The sequence below is a fragment of the Bombina bombina genome, chromosome 4, assembly GCF_027579735.1.
Source record: "Bombina bombina isolate aBomBom1 chromosome 4, aBomBom1.pri, whole genome shotgun sequence".
Lineage (NCBI taxonomy): Eukaryota > Metazoa > Chordata > Amphibia > Anura > Bombinatoridae > Bombina > Bombina bombina.
In genome coordinates this window covers 991,006,841-991,022,826 of record NC_069502.1, presented here as the reverse complement: position 1 = coordinate 991,022,826, position 15,986 = coordinate 991,006,841, and the positions used below count along the sequence as shown (strand labels likewise).

At 38.4% G+C, this 15,986-nt stretch overlaps 1 protein-coding gene across 1 annotated transcript in view; it reads left to right on the top strand.

The window, feature by feature from the left end:
* PUS10 (pseudouridine synthase 10) overlaps positions 1-20 on the top strand; it is a 372,401-nt gene extending 372,381 nt beyond the window's left edge. The window contains 1 exon segment of the mRNA XM_053712643.1: positions 1-20. This exon segment is cut by the window's left edge and continues 336 nt beyond it. The gene's annotated coding sequence lies outside the window, so the exon portion shown is untranslated.
* Positions 21-15,986: the final 15,966 nt, after the last annotated feature.

The following is a 15,986-nucleotide window of genomic DNA, read 5'->3' as shown; positions in this document are numbered from 1 at the left end:
AAAAAACACTTCTGATATCAGATCTTTTTTTTTTTTTTTTTTTAATTATTTTATTTTTATTAGTTTTGTTTTGTACAGAATGTTTACTAGTACATCAACCACCTGCAAGTGGTGTAAAAACAACAGAATGCAAGTAACATATGACACAATCTACAGTTGTAACTCTCACAAAAAATGTCTCCCTTATTACCCCAAGGCTTTATTTTCTTCTCATAAAAGCTGTAATCTTGGGGGTTCCATGAGTCTTAATATAACAGAATGAAAAATGTGTGGGTTTACCCCCAGTGTCTTTGAGATTGAGCAAAAGGGCTTAAAATCTCTATTGAATACGGAAAGTTACGTACAACTGCAAATAGTAAAGCTTTGTCACATGTGATTTAATTATATATAACAATTTCATAACAATAAACTAATAAACTATGTTATTAATAGCTTGAAAAATAAAAGAAAGAAAGAGGAAATAAAAGAAGTCTCACTGTGCTTTGTATTATTTGTTCGTCGCATTAGTGATGAGGTAGAATATTACTCATATGAACCGCTGTGTGTGGTTGTATACTCTGACCCTATATTGCTTGCCTACCACCGTAAGTGTAAGATTCCCATAAGAACTGCATATCGTGGAATAAAGACAATTGGCCTAGTTTAAAATAATAAAATCTTTCCATTGTCAGATTCTTGTCAACTAGGTGTTTCCATTCTGATATGGTTGGTGTTCGCACTGATTTCCACATTTTTGGAATCAGTTGATTGGCTGAATTGAGCATGATTTGAAATAAATGTTTTCTTATTTTGCATGCAATAGGGGGTGGGTGACTAAGCATAATTATGTCTGGGTCGGGTGAGATGTGTGTGCTTAAAACTTTATTGATGTCCCTAAAGACCTTTGACCAGAATTCTTTAATATAAGTGCATTCCCACCAAATGTGTGAGATATGACCCTCCCTCAAACATCCTCTCCAGCAAGTGCCCGGGGACTTTTTGTAGATATGTTTGATTCTAGCTGGGGTCATATACCATCTCATAAATATTTTGATGTTTGTTTCTTTTGCTTGGGCTGAATGCCCTGAATGGGAGAGATTCGCGAATCTTCGGAGCCAAGTTTTTGGAGTGGTATTGGTGTTGAGTTCCCTATCCCATCGTTTGGTGTATGTTGGGAGATGCGGGAAAGTATTAGACAAAATTAGTTTATATAGTTTAGATATCACGCGGGTTATTTCCTTTTTAGGAATACAAAGTTGCTCAAATATCGAGAGGGGCCGTGTGAGGTCTTTTTTGCATTTATGTGAAGTTATGTAATGCCTTAGTTGGTGAATCCTGAACCAAGATGACAGAAAAGGGTGCCCCAGTGCTTCAAGTTGTTGTTTAGATTTGATATTATTAGCGCTATCTGTTAGTAAGTATATGGGAAGGTGTTGTATAAGATCTAAATGGGGACCTTGTTCCAAAGACAAGCCAGGTTTAAATTCTGGATTATTTAAGAGAGTAGTAAGTGGGGAGTACCTGGAAGAGATTTTGTTCTGTGGAGTACATAGTTTCCTCCAATCTGACCAGGTTTCATTAGTAATTGAGGAGGATGATATAGAGAATGTAGTAAAGAATGCTGGATTCCAGCTTATAATACTCAGGTCATGTGATGTGGTCAAGGCATTTTCAATTTGTATCCATCTTCTGGAATTAGGTCCCTCAAATTTACACCAGTCTGAGATCCTTTGTAAGGAAATTGCCAATTTATATGAGAGCAAGTGTGGAACACCCAGGCCTCCTTCAGAGGGGATTTGGAATAATGTATTTTATTAATTCGTGGAGGCCTACGTCTCCAGATGTAATCATTTATTATTTTTTGTAATGTAACGAGGTCTCTTTGGATACCAGCTATTGGGACTGTCTGAAGGATGTATAAAATCTTCGGTAGTAGTGTCATTTTAGTAACCTGAATTCTACCTAGCCAGGATATGTTTTTTGGGAGCCAGGAGCTAGTGAGGGTCTGAAGTTCTGCGATTAACCCACCATAGTTATATTTGCGTAAGTCCGATTTATCTGGGGTTATGTGTATCCCGAGGTATTTTAAGTATTTCATCTGTTGTTTGAGGGGGCATGTTGTCTTTAAAGTGTCCAGGGAATGTTGGGAAAGGTTAATAGGTAAGTATTCCGATTTGGTCATGTTCACCGAAAAGTTAGACACAGCTCCAAATTGTGTCAGTTCCGAGATAGCTAATTCTAGAGAGGGGAGTGGGTCGGTGAGCGTCAAGAGAATATCGTCAGCGTATATAGCTAATTTATGTGACTGATCTTCTATATCTATCCCTTTAATTTGGGTGTTCAATCTTATTTTAATAGCTAACGGTTCCAATGAAAGAATAAAAAGGATTGGGGAGAGAGGACAGCCCTGTCTAGAACCATTCCGTATTTCGAATGGATCTGAGAGAGTGCCATTTATTTTAATCTGGGCTGACGGGGTAGTATACAGGGCCAAAATCTTTTGGATGAAAGAATCTGGGAAATGGAAGTGTTGCAACGTAGTATACAAGTATGTCCAATCAAGGCGGTCAAAAGCCTTTTCGGCATCGGTGGATAAAAATATAGTTGGAATTCTTTTTTGTGTCACATATTCCAAGAGATCAAGGACCTTGACCGTATTATCCTTGGCCTCTCTATGTGGCACAAACCCAACCTGGTCTTGGTGGATCAGAGTCGGTAGAATTTGGTTAAGCCTTGTGGCCAAGATTTTGGCATACAATTTAAGATCTATATTTAGTAACGAGATTGGCCTGAAATTTGCAGGGGAGTTTGGGGGTTTACCTGGCTTAGCTAGAACCGTGATATTAGCCTGTAACATATTATCAGGGAATGATAAATGTTCTGGTATGGAGTTGAAAAGGGATGTTAAGTAGGGGGTTAAGTGTTTTGCAAATGTTTTGTAATAGAGACCAGTGAAACCATCGGGTCCTGGTGCTTTACCCTGTTTCAACTGTTTTATCGCCTCCTCAACTTCAGTGGTTTGAATGGGCAGTTCTAATCTTTTGGATTGTTCTGTACTTAGTTGTGGGATTGGAATGTTCTCTAAATATTGATTGCATGAGAGAAGGTGAGTTTGGTAGTCCCTATTTGGGAAAAGGTTATAAAGTTTGTGGTAATAATCTTTGAATTCCTTAGCTATAGAATTGGTATCTTCTAGGCTTTTGCCATGTTGTGATTTTATGGCATGAATATATGTATTCTGTTGCTGAGTCTTTAAAGCTCTGGCTAATAACTTCCCAGGTTTGTTTCCCTCCCTATAGTAGCTTTGTTGTATGTGAAGTAGCTGCCGTTGTGAATTAATTTGTAGAATGGAGTTTAGCTTCTCCCTGCTTTTTGTTAAGTTCTCTAAGATATCGTTATTCGCTGGGTTGAGTTTGTGTGCATAATCTAATTTAGTAATTTCTCTCGCTAAGGTGTCTATTTCAGCTCTATTTTTCCTGTTAATTTGCGCTTTTGCTTTAATGAACTCTCCTCTTATGGTGCTCTTGTGAGCCTCCCACAGGGTGGACATAGTAACATCTGACGTGTTGTTTGTGGAAAAATAGCTTTTTATATGCTTTGAAAATAATTTTACCTGTGCTGGGTCTAATAGTAATGAGTCATCTAGTCTCCACTGGAAGGCTCTAAGGGGTGCTGTTGGCCATCTTATAGTGCATGTGACTAGGGAGTGGTCCGACCAGGACGTGTGCGAGATGGAGGAGGACTTAGTGTGGGATAAGACCAGATGGTCCACAAATATATAATCCAACCTGGAGTAAGTGCGATTAGGGTGCGAGAAGAATGTGAAATCTGTTTTTTGGGGATGGAAATATCTCCACGAATCGTGTAACCCAAGTAATTTGAGTTTATGCCAAATAGTTTTAAGATTGGGGGTTCTAGCTCTAGTACCAGGATTTGAGCAATCAATTGTGGGATCCAGTGGGAGGTTTAAATCCCCAGCCAGGATGAGAGAGCCTTTAGACTCTTTTATGATTGAGTCTGTTATAGAGGTGACAAATTTATCCTGTTGTAAGTTAGGGGCATATATGTTTACTAGGGTCACTGGCTTGCCATACAAAAGGCCTTTAACACATAGAAACCTTCCTTCCTTATCTGTGACAATTTGTGTTTTAATAAAGGGTATACTTTTGTGGATAAGGATGCTAACCCCATTAATTTTTTTATTGGGATTAGTGCTGTGAAAGTGTTGGGGATAATGAGGAGAGAAATATTTGGGCACATTTTTAGTTCTGAAATGTGTTTCTTGTAGCATTAATACATGTCCTCCTCTCTTATGAAGGTCTAATATGGCCATTCTTCTTTTGTTAGGGCAATTGAGACCTTTGGTGTTTTGTGTGAAGACCCTAAGGTCTTGAGGTGTGTGATTACTCATCAACCTAGAGTGGTGTCAGGAACCCCAGTGCGCTTGATGTATTAGGACGAACTACATGTTTGTGATGTGAGCACATGTGAGAAAAATAAGACAAATAACTAGAAAACAATAATAGAAAGAAGAACGAAAAGAAAAACACAAAATTAAAGACAATTCTTAATAATAATAATATACTAAACATTGAACTAATCTATAGGAGATACCCTCCCGTCTGAGTGAGAGCAATAAAACATCTATCTGCTGTTAACCTGTAACAATTGAGGTCACAAAACTTATTTGCATTAGACTTCATGACTATAGGTAACCTAAAATAAAACATGAGGTTTTATGAACAGCAATAACAGTATTGGTGGTAGAACAAGTGGGCAACAATGCACATAAATACCAGTCAGCCATTTGTTGTAGAACCTGAACGGGTTACAACCCAACTAGAAGGGCCCGGTAAGAAGGACTCCTTATCTCAAGTGCAGCCTCTCAAAGAGCAACGAGGCCAGTAATAAAAAGGAGGTTTTCCAAAACGGATTAACTGTCACCCCTTGTCTTCAGGTCGGGATGTGGAAGCAGTGGCAAATTTTCTTGCTTTCTTCTGAGGAACTTGCCTCCATTCCCTTCTCTGCGGCAAAGGAGAAGATCTGCCAGGTCTTGTTTGCTCCTCCTGAGGTGGGACCAGCTCTTCTACTTGTGGAATTGGTATATCTAGATCCCTACAGATGGAAGGGATTTCCCTGACAGAAGTGCAGATAAATCGTTTACCTCTCCAGAGGACTACTAGTTGAAAGGGAAACCCCCACCTATAAGGAATGTTCATTTGTCTCAGCTGGGTTGTGAGAGGTTTAAGGTCTCTCCGCTTAGAGAGTGTCCGTTGCGACAAATCTGCAAACATTTGTATTTCTGTGTTTTCATGTCTAAGAGGTTGCTGCTCCCTTGCTAGTCTCATCAGCTCTTCCTTGACCTGAAAGTTGGTAATTCTTACTATGACATCCCTTGGCGGTTGTCCTGTTTGTGGTTTCGGTCGCAAGGCTCTGTGGGCTCTATCTATTTCTATCTTAGACTGCGTCTCTTCTTTTTTTAAGGCACTGAAAAAATCTTGAAGATATTGTTCCAGATCCGCAGGTGGTATGATTTCAGGAATTCCTCTCAGCCTAATATTATGACGTCTATTACGATTTTCGGCGTCATCTATTTTATCTTCAAGTTCAGTGATAGTTGCGCCTTGGGATTGAATAGTATGTTGCAGATCTGAAATGGCTTCTGTGTGTGAGTCTTGAGTGTTTTCAAGGGATTCCACCCTGTGGCCAATGTCAGAAATGTCCTTTTTAAGGTCAGATATTTCATCCCTAATGCATTGTTTGACTTGGGATATTAGCGAGGAAAAATCCTTTTTGGAAGGAATTGAGTTGAAGAGGGCTGTAGGGATTGTGATGTTTTCTGAGGCCTGATCGCCGTCAGATTCAGATGAGCTTTGATAGGAGACATGGTCTGGAATCTCAGCTTCTGCAATATTAGAAACCTTAGTTTCCAAAGTTTTGAAAAAATTACTAACTGTATGTGCTGCAGGTTTTGGCTGCTTAGTGCCTTTGCTAGTTTTATTTCCCTTCTTTGGAGACATTGCAAGGAATAAATGATGATAGTAAGCTACTAAACTGTTCCTGCAGATTTGTAGAGAGAATCAGAGTGATAATTTGCCCTCTTCCTTTAGTAATTCTTTAGTAGCAAGGGTTTTATATCAGATATTTAGAGAAGAGGAAAAAGATTAACAGTTTAATGCTGTCTCTAGGAGCTGTGGAAAAAGCCATAAAGAGTCCCATCAGTGATTATTACTGCTTGCAAAACATAGGCTGGGCTGCTATTTAAACTCCTGTAAGTGCATGAGGGTACAGTCTTTTAATTCCTAAGTTGCCTTTGTATTTAAGCCGGGTGAGGCATTATTCAAAATGAAAGGGCTGCACATATTAGGGATTTTCATATGCATTACTGTGCATTAACCTCCTGAAGCCCCTGCTCTCCTTCCCATTTGTCACCCTGTCAGCTCCATTAATTAAGGGGGTGTGCCGTTGCGCTGAATAATAAGTGCGCACTATATACTCGAGTGCAGGCTGCGGCCCACTCCGGGACTCACCGTGTCCTCTGCTCTCGTTGTACCACAGCTGCGGTAACGCTCCTGCTATTCATGCGGCTGGTCGGTCGCGGGTGAATTCCTTCCTCGGTCTCGGTCTTTCTGCTGGTTCCAGCCCCTGACAAGCCGGGTGTTTTGCAGGTTTGTGCGGGCCTTTATCTGTGTTACGGCAGATCCGGGGGTCCTATGATGCGGTCAGAATCACCCCCAATGCTTTCTTTTATGCCACAGTAGGCTAGCCTTACATTACAGCCTAGATAGGGTCACTGGATGCAAGGTGGCTAATGCCGGTAACGCTCCCACTCAGATAGGGCTGAGGAGCTCCACTAGAAAGCAGCCATCTCCTAGGCTGGCTGGCTCCGCCCTCCGATATCAGATCTTTTAAAGGACTTTTTTCAAATATGTGTTTGCTATATAGCTGTTTGATGGGAAACAATAAGTTCATAATAAGAAGAAAATCGGGGGAAGAACTTGTTTGTGGTGGCCATGATAGGCTGTAATTCTGGGAGCTGAGAAATAAATTAATACAATCTGAATCCAGGCTCATCCAAGAAATCTGTGGTCATTTAGATATGTCTAGTCTACATTGTCTGAGTGAACTGAGACATTTTGTTTTACCCTCACTATTCTGCAACTTGCTGAGTTCCTCTGCTAACGTAAAACAGTACCAGTATATCATAAAACCCACCTAGCTAGGTTTAAATTTAATCTATTGCAAACAATGTCCTATATGACAGGGAAGAGAGAGGTGCCCAATAGTGTAAAAACGTAACAACTCCGGTGTGAATACACAAATGGATACTCACAAGAGACGTTGCACATCCAGTGCAATAATGGGCAGACCGAGACTTCTGAGCCGCTCGGCTGACTCAGAGGATCGAGCTGCGGTATAGTATCTCAACCTGGGCCGCACATCTAATACAGGTGATCAAGCAGGTCCGGTTAGGTTGCCACAGAACTGCTCTCTAATAAAGTGTCTCCACCTTAGTGGAGCGTACCAGTCAAAAATGTAGCTCCTACGGTAGGTCTACTGGAAATGATAATTCCTACAGGAGGTCTACTGGAAATGACAATGGGTACATATTTACTTTTGGCGCACCTCTCATATATCTAGTCTGGTTGCTAGATTTGTCACTAAATTGAATCTAACTGTGAGCAATGATAAACTGTATATATTTGCAATCTTCAGGCTGATTTGTTCTTCAAAGTTGGCTGAACTCCCTGTGGTGCAGCTTAGGGGGACATAAAACCCAAAACAGAAATGCTTATGAATGTATTTTAATTCTGGATAAAAGCATTTTTGCAATGCATTAGGAAACATGCTCCTAGTAAAGTTATCATTATTTCAGTAATAGCTTTTAATGTGTAAGGAACAAATGTACATACCATATGCCCTGTGCACCTGTTTGAAACACTGTACATGCTTAGAGAGCTTGGTGCCATTTTTCCTACATATATACACATAAATATGTGTATATATATATATATATATATATATACATATATATATTTATATACGCACCCACCCACCAGTAAAAAGATTGACTCACTGAAGGTTCTGATAAGTATTTTTTAACAATAGAATATTTTTTAATTAAAGTACTACATTGTTTTTTTAAAACATAATGCTATTGCACACCTAACAGTCCACAGTATAGTGTAAATATAGCTTTTATATGCACTGGGAAACAAAAAATAGTGTGACTCACTTTATTGCTATATTCACTTTATTGCGGTGGTCTGGAACCGAACCCGCAATATCTCCTAGGTACGCCTGTATGTATGTGTATGGTGTATGTATGTAGGTGTATGTATATGTGTATGTGTGTATGTATATATATATATATATATATATATATATATATATTTATTTATATATCATGTATGGCCTAGCACTCACGGTTACCATTTAGTACCGGGGTGCACATCAAAGAGATCCAATAAAGACTAATGAGGAAGGCACTCACCGGATTTAACTAAGGAAATGTTTTAATCCTTTACCATGACGTTTCGGAGTATTACCTCCATTTTCAAACTGATTGATTGTCAGTTTGAAAACGTAGGTAATACTCTGAAACGTCAAGGTAAAGGATTAAAACATTTCCTTGGTTAAATCCGGTGAGTACCTTCCTCATTAGTCTTTATATATATTTATATATATATATATTTATATATATATATATATATATATATATATATATATATATATATATATATATACAGGGAGTGCAGAATTATTAGGCAAGTTGTATTTTTGAGGATTAATTTTATTATTGAACAACAACCATGTTCTCAATGAACCCAAAAAACTCATTAATATCAAAGCTGAATAGTTTTGGAAGTATTTTTTAGTTTGTTTTTAGTTATAGCTATTTTAGGGGGATATCTGTGTGTGCAGGTGACTATTACTGTGCATAATTATTAGGCAACTTAACAAAAAACAAATATATACCCATTTCAATTATTTATTTTTACCAGTGAAACCAATATAACATCTCAACATTCACAAATATACATTTCTGACATTCAAAAACAAAACAAAAACAAATCAGTGACCAATATAGCCACCTTTCTTTGCAAGGACACTCAAAAGCCTGCCATCCATGGATTCTGTCAGTGTTTTGATCTGTTCACCATCAACATTGCGTGCAGCAGCAACCACAGCCTCCCAGACACTGTTCAGAGAGGTGTACTGTTTTCCCTCCTTGTAAATCTCACATTTGATGATGGACCACAGGTTCTCAATGGGGTTCAGATCAGGTGAACAAGGAGGCCATGTCATTAGATTTTCTTCTTTTATACCCTTTCTTGCCAGCCACGCTGTGGAGTACTTGGACGCGTGTGATGGAGCATTGTCCTGCATGAAAATCATGTTTTTCTTGAAGGATGCAGACTTCTTCCTGTACCACTGCTTGAAGAAGGTGTCTTCCAGAAACTGGCAGTAGGACTGGGCAGGGCTGCCACTAGAAATTTTGGGGCCCCTGACTTAACCATTGATCAGGGCCCCCCCCCCTTGTGCAATTTTTGACCAAGTGACTAAAACGTATATGCACTTTATTCTTAAGTGTCTATTTAAACTTGGAAATGTTGTAAAGGTAGTAACATACAAACACACAGACACACTCATACACTGAAACACACACACACACACACTCACACATAAGGATTCACATATAGACACTCTAGAAACACACTCAGACACAGACACCCAAACAGACACTCAGCACTTGTTTACATTGACCTGACAAGTAATGAGGTAAACTATAGTTTTGTAAAAAAAAGGAGATTTAGAAAACAAAATATGGAGTTCTGATTATCTTTTTGTAAAGGAAGATGCCAACTAAATGATGCCAACGGCATGCAGTGGCTGAAAGGAAGGGCCCTGAACTGTCTAAACAATCATTTAAAGGTTAAATGGTAGATTGGTGACTTCTGGAAAGGTCTCATTAGTCTCAAAGTCTGTAGAAAGATGTGAATAATCAGTAGTAAGGTCAAAATGTCCTAAAAAGGAACAGATAATGGACACACACACAAACTCAAACTTGCACATACACCCAAGGAAACACAGACAGAGACAGCTTCAGAAGTCACACAAATACATACACACACACACAGAGACACCCACAGAAAACACACAAAGACATACACACACAAAGAGAGAAAACCACATAAAACCAAGATAGATAGACATACATACACACACCCTCACTGAGACATCCACAGAAAACACACAAGGACATACACACACCCTCACAGAGACACTCACAGAAAACACACACCCTCACAGAGATATCCACAGAAAACACAGACATACACACCCACCCTCACAGAGGCATCCAGAGAAAATAAATACACAAAGAAAAACATACACCCCCCCTCACAGAGACCCCCATAGAAAAAGCTCAAAGACATATGCACACACCCTCACAGACATCCACAGAAAATGCACAAAGAGATACACATCCACCCTCAGAGAGAGACCCACACAAAAAAAAATACATACACACTCATATAGACACAAACCAAAGCACAAAGACAAAAGCACAGACACCCACAGAAACACTCACAGGAGGAAACATTTATGCACCTTGCATCCCCTAAATCAACAGTGTGTGACATGCATGATAAAAAAAACTGCAGAAATTAAGAGACTTTTTAAAGAATCATATTTGTAAATGTGCAAACAAAAATAATTCTGTGAATTCAAAATTGTACAATAATGATCTGGGTAGATGGCTAGATGACGAAAAGTACTTTTAAAAAGGTTAACATATGTTTGATTTTCCCCCATTTTCCCCAACCAAGAGCACCACTTCAAATATAGTGTACAAATGTTCCCATCTGTCAGCTGTACTTATGGATTTTAAAAATGCTGTACTCTGTATGGTCTTGGTGGAACCATAAGCTGTAGTACTCATACCACAAAATGCAGGATTTAGGCATGTTGGTATGTATTTCAAAATTAAGTTAGCTGTAGTGTAAACAGAACAGTTTTAAGTTAACCTGTCTCATTTCAAACACTGAGCAATCTTAGTCTGAGAGTATAACATGTTATGCAGATGTAAACATCTTAGATAAAATGCCTCCTTGCATCTGGAAAGTCCTTGCATAAAGGGGCAGTAAACTGGAATGTAATATATATAGGAGGAAACATTTCCGCATGGTTTTAAATATAGAAATTCAACAGTATTGCCAAATAATCATAAATACACTGCTGCTAAAAATGTGTTTTTATGGACACCTGGCCCCACCATACAACTACTACCACACTGAAGTTACAATCTGAAATTGCACAAAGAAATAAAAAAAACATTTGCTAAGTAAGTCCTACCTCCTCTGCAAATTAAAGTGATCTGCCGTCTGACTCAGGCACACACTGTACAAACAAAGTGCCTAGTCTGTCTCACACTGTGCATAGTGGTTGAGTGCACACTCAGAAATCCTCTCAAATGCTAATACTTTACTCCTTGTAATAACATTTCCCATGCTCAATTAGCACTCAGCTGTAGTACCCACTGGTGGCTGCCAAAATTTAAAAAAAAAAAAATTTTTTTTTTTTTTAGTTCTTGCCTCATGGGGCCCCCCCTGGCCCATGGGGCCCCTGACAGTAGTCACCCCTGTCACCCCCTGATGGCGGCCCTGGGACTGGGAGTTGAGCTTGACTCCATCCTCAACCCGAAAAGGCCCCACAAGCTCATCTTTGATTATACCAGCCCAAACCAGTACTCCACCTCACCTTGCTGGCGTCTGAGTCGGACTGGAGCTCTCTGCCCTTTACGAATCCAGCCACGGGCCCATCCATCTGGCCCATCAAGACTTCATCAGTCCATAAAACCTTAGAAAAATCAGTCTTGAGATATTTCTTGGCCCAGTCTTGACGTTTCAGCTTGTGTGTCTTGTTCAGTGGTGGTCGTCTTTCAGCCTTTCTTACCTTGGCCATGTCTCTGAGTATTGCACACCTTGTGCTTTTGGGCACTCCAGTGATGTTGCAGCTCTGAAATATGGCCAAACTGGTGGCAAGTGGCATCTTGGCAGCTGCACGCTTGACTTTTCTCAGTCAATGGGCAGTTATTTTGCGCCTTGGTTTTTCCACACGCTTCTTGCGACCCTGTTGACTATTTTGAATGAAACGCTTGATTGTTCGATGATCACACTTCAAAAGCTTTGCAATTTTAAGAGTGCTGCATCCCTCTGCAAGATATCTCACTATTTTTTACTTTTCTGAGCCTGTCAAGTCCTTCTTTTGACCCATTTTGCCAAAGGAAAGGAAGTTGCCTAATAATTATGCACACCTGATATAGGGTGTTGATGTCATTAGACCACACCCCTTCTCATTACAGAGATGCACATCACCTAATATGCTTAATTGGTAGTAGGCTTTCGAGCCTATACAGCTTGGAGTAAGACAACATGCATTAAGAGGATGATGTGGTCAAAATACTCATTTGCCTAATAATTCTGCACTCCCTGTATAGTCTCTGAGTATGTGTGGTGTTGAATGCAGGTGCATAAAACATATACAATAAATGGTTATAATCAGTCATAACTTACAACAAACATTTTTGCTACTTGTCTATTGTAAAAATGTAAAACAGAAATAGATTCATACACATGGCCTAGATACAAATGCCAACTGTTCATTCACCCCTATTCTCATTACTTGATGGACAGCTATTACCAGCATTTTAATGTTCGCGGTATACAACTCACCTTTGGACTATTGAGCTTCTGGCACCCTAGATCATTGGAGAGAGGATGCAGTATAGAAGAGGAGTGGGCTGAAAATTCAGTACACCCATAATGTATTACCTAAAACTTTTATTTATTGTTATATAGACATTATGTGAGATTTTGATCTAAAAGATTTATGATGGCAATGTATTAGTCCTTTAGATTGTTGTGGCCTTTTTATGTGTACAGTGTCCAATGTTCACCAATAAGGATAAGGAGGAATGTACTATATGTGTCCTAATCTTAATATAAGATGTTTAATTATGTGCAAATCTATAATCTTATATGTTACTCACATGTCTGTATTGGGTGAAATAATTGCCCTTAAGCTCTGATATATATATAACCAAATTAAACTAGAGAAATAAATCAGAAGTATACATCCCAATATAGTGTAACTGTAAATCACATTCCTCAGTACTCGTAAAAATGACAATTGATTTCTCAAACAGATATGAGCTCTCTCACATTTCTGTGTTGCTTGCACATCTGTTTATACTATCAGGCAACAGTATCCTAATAGCTAACTTCTAATTTATTAAATATTAAAATGATGTCAACAGCATAAAGCCAAAAGGGTTTATAAACAATATAGAATTACACTATATGGCCAAAAGGATGTGGACACCTGACCATCACACATATATCAGCTTGTAGGACATCCTATTCCAAAACCATAGGCATTAGCCCCCCTTTATGGGTATAACAGCTGTAATTCTTATGGGAAGACTTTCCACAAGATATTGGAGTGTGTCTGAGAGAATTTGTCCTCATTCAGCCCAAAAGAGCATTTGTGGGGTCAGGCACAGATGTTGGACGAGAATGTTTATCTCACAATTGGTGTTCCAGTTCATCCTAGAGGTGTTTAGTGCTCTGTGCAGGCCACTCAACTTCACACCAAACGTGACAAACCATGTCTTCATGGACCTTGCTTTGTGCACAGGGGCACAGTCATACTGCAATAGAAAAGGGCCTTCCCTAAACTGTTGCCTCAAAGTTTGAAGCACTGAATTGTCTAAAGTTTCTTTAAATCCTGTCGCATTAAGATAACCCCTCATTAGAACTAAATTCCGGTAGGTAGCATTCTCTTGGCATCTGCCACACCCTGAATCTCTCATTAAACTTCCAGATAGTGAAGTGTGATTCATCATGCCAGAGAACACTTTTCCACTGCTCCAGAGTCCAGTGGAGGTATAATTTACATCAATCAAAGCTGATGCTTGACATTGCACATGTCAATGTGCTTGTGTACAGCTGCTTGGCCATGGAGCTCCGATGCTCAGTTCTTGTGCTGATGTTGCTTCCAGAAGCAGTTTAGAACTCAGTAGTGAGTGTTGCAACAGATGATAAGTAACTTGTACATGATATATGCTTCAGCACTCACCGGCCCTGCTCTGTGAGTTTGTATGGTTTACCACTTCTGGTTGGGCTGCTGTTCCCCCTAGATGCTTCTACTTTACAATAATAGCACTTACAGAAAAAATCTGACAGCGCTCAACCTGCTTCCTCACAGCTCCTGGATAAAAGGGTATCTAGCTTACCCTGATAAGATTACAAAGAATTAACAAAACAATCCGAGAGCGCCAACTAGAGGCAAAGGAAGATTCTAACAAGAAAGTGAATAACAATCAAAAACATTTATTTGAACATATATTAAAACCATGGATCCATGTAACATATACGAAAATGAGATGCAGTGAACATGTAGTTAAAAATACATAATCGGTTCAGTGGAAAATACAATAAAAAATACAGTAAAAAAATACAATAAAAATACAATAAAAATACAATATTCCAAAAATTAATATCACCAATTACGGGGATATACAAAATAAAAGTCACATTAAATGATCTCTTAAGAAGAACCAAAAGATTCTAAAAGAGTTTTTTTGGAAAATTGTCCAAAGGAATTGTGGTACAATTCTTAGTTGTGGCTAATGAGTCTAGAAATCCAGTGGAAAAAACAGTGATGAAAAAACAAATATTGATGAAAAATCAAGTGAAAAATAATATATATAAAATCCAATTGAAATAATCCAAGGGTATATATAAAAGTGTAATATGAACGGGGGATCCCCCTAACACTAGTGGTAAGTGTAAAAATTGTGTAAAATTGTGTGAAAGTGTAAAAATAGTAAAAATATGAATGATAAAAATGAAAATGAAATCCAAGTGATATTTAGTAAGAAAAAATATATTAGTGAATGATCCTCCTTATGAATTTCTCCATATGAGTGATGGTAATGGACTTTTATGTGCTAGATGACTTTACTTGATCTTTGCAATGTGAACTTCGATTATCCCTGTAATTTAAAAAAACAACAACATAGTGCAATAACGTTTTAACATATGAAAAGATATGAAATAATGCTCACCAAATTTGTCAACGCGTTTCGGCCTCTATGAAAGGCCTTTCTCAAGACTAACTAAAGGTGAGTATTGGTGGCTCTATTTATATATATCAACAGCCAATGAATTATATTCGTTTTGGCGCCAAAAAACGGGTTTGGCGCCAAAAAACCGGAAGTTCTATTACTCTTATACTTCTGTTTTTGGGTAATGTATTTGCATGCCTAATTGATCAGTATATCCTTTACTGATCAATATTATTCCATTCTGTCATTCTAGATCTTTGGAAATGTATATTGCCGATCGCTCAGTTTATAAACTCGTGAGCGTCGGACCGGAAGTGACGTCATGTTTGTTTACTTCCGGTTATATTATTTCTGTGGCAGTTTAGCAAATAAATTCATGAGCATCAGACCGGACGTCATGTTTGTTTACTTCCGGTTATTTGTACTTCCGGTTACATTATTTCTATGGTAGTTTGGCAAATGACGTTATTCGTAATGGGGGCATTAATGCTATATATGGAGCTCCCACATAAACAAATTAGGCAAATGTAAGCTCCATGTGAGGTGGTCATATTTGGGGTATATAAATAATAAATAAATAATATGAGCAATATTCGAAATACAGTGGGTAACATTCTTAAATACTTAAACATAACACATAATAAAATGACAATCCCAAAATAAATAACAATCTTACAGTTAGTAACAATTTTGAAAATTTCAGGATTAAAAGAAGTTTAAAATTACTGTGAAAATGATAAACTAGAGTCATAAAATTATAAATTATGATTATAATGTAAATTGGTAAAAATGATAGACTATAGTCATAGGATGTATAAAATGCATAAATAAGGCCCGGGGACATCTATTAAAAAGGAGATATAATAGGGGGATA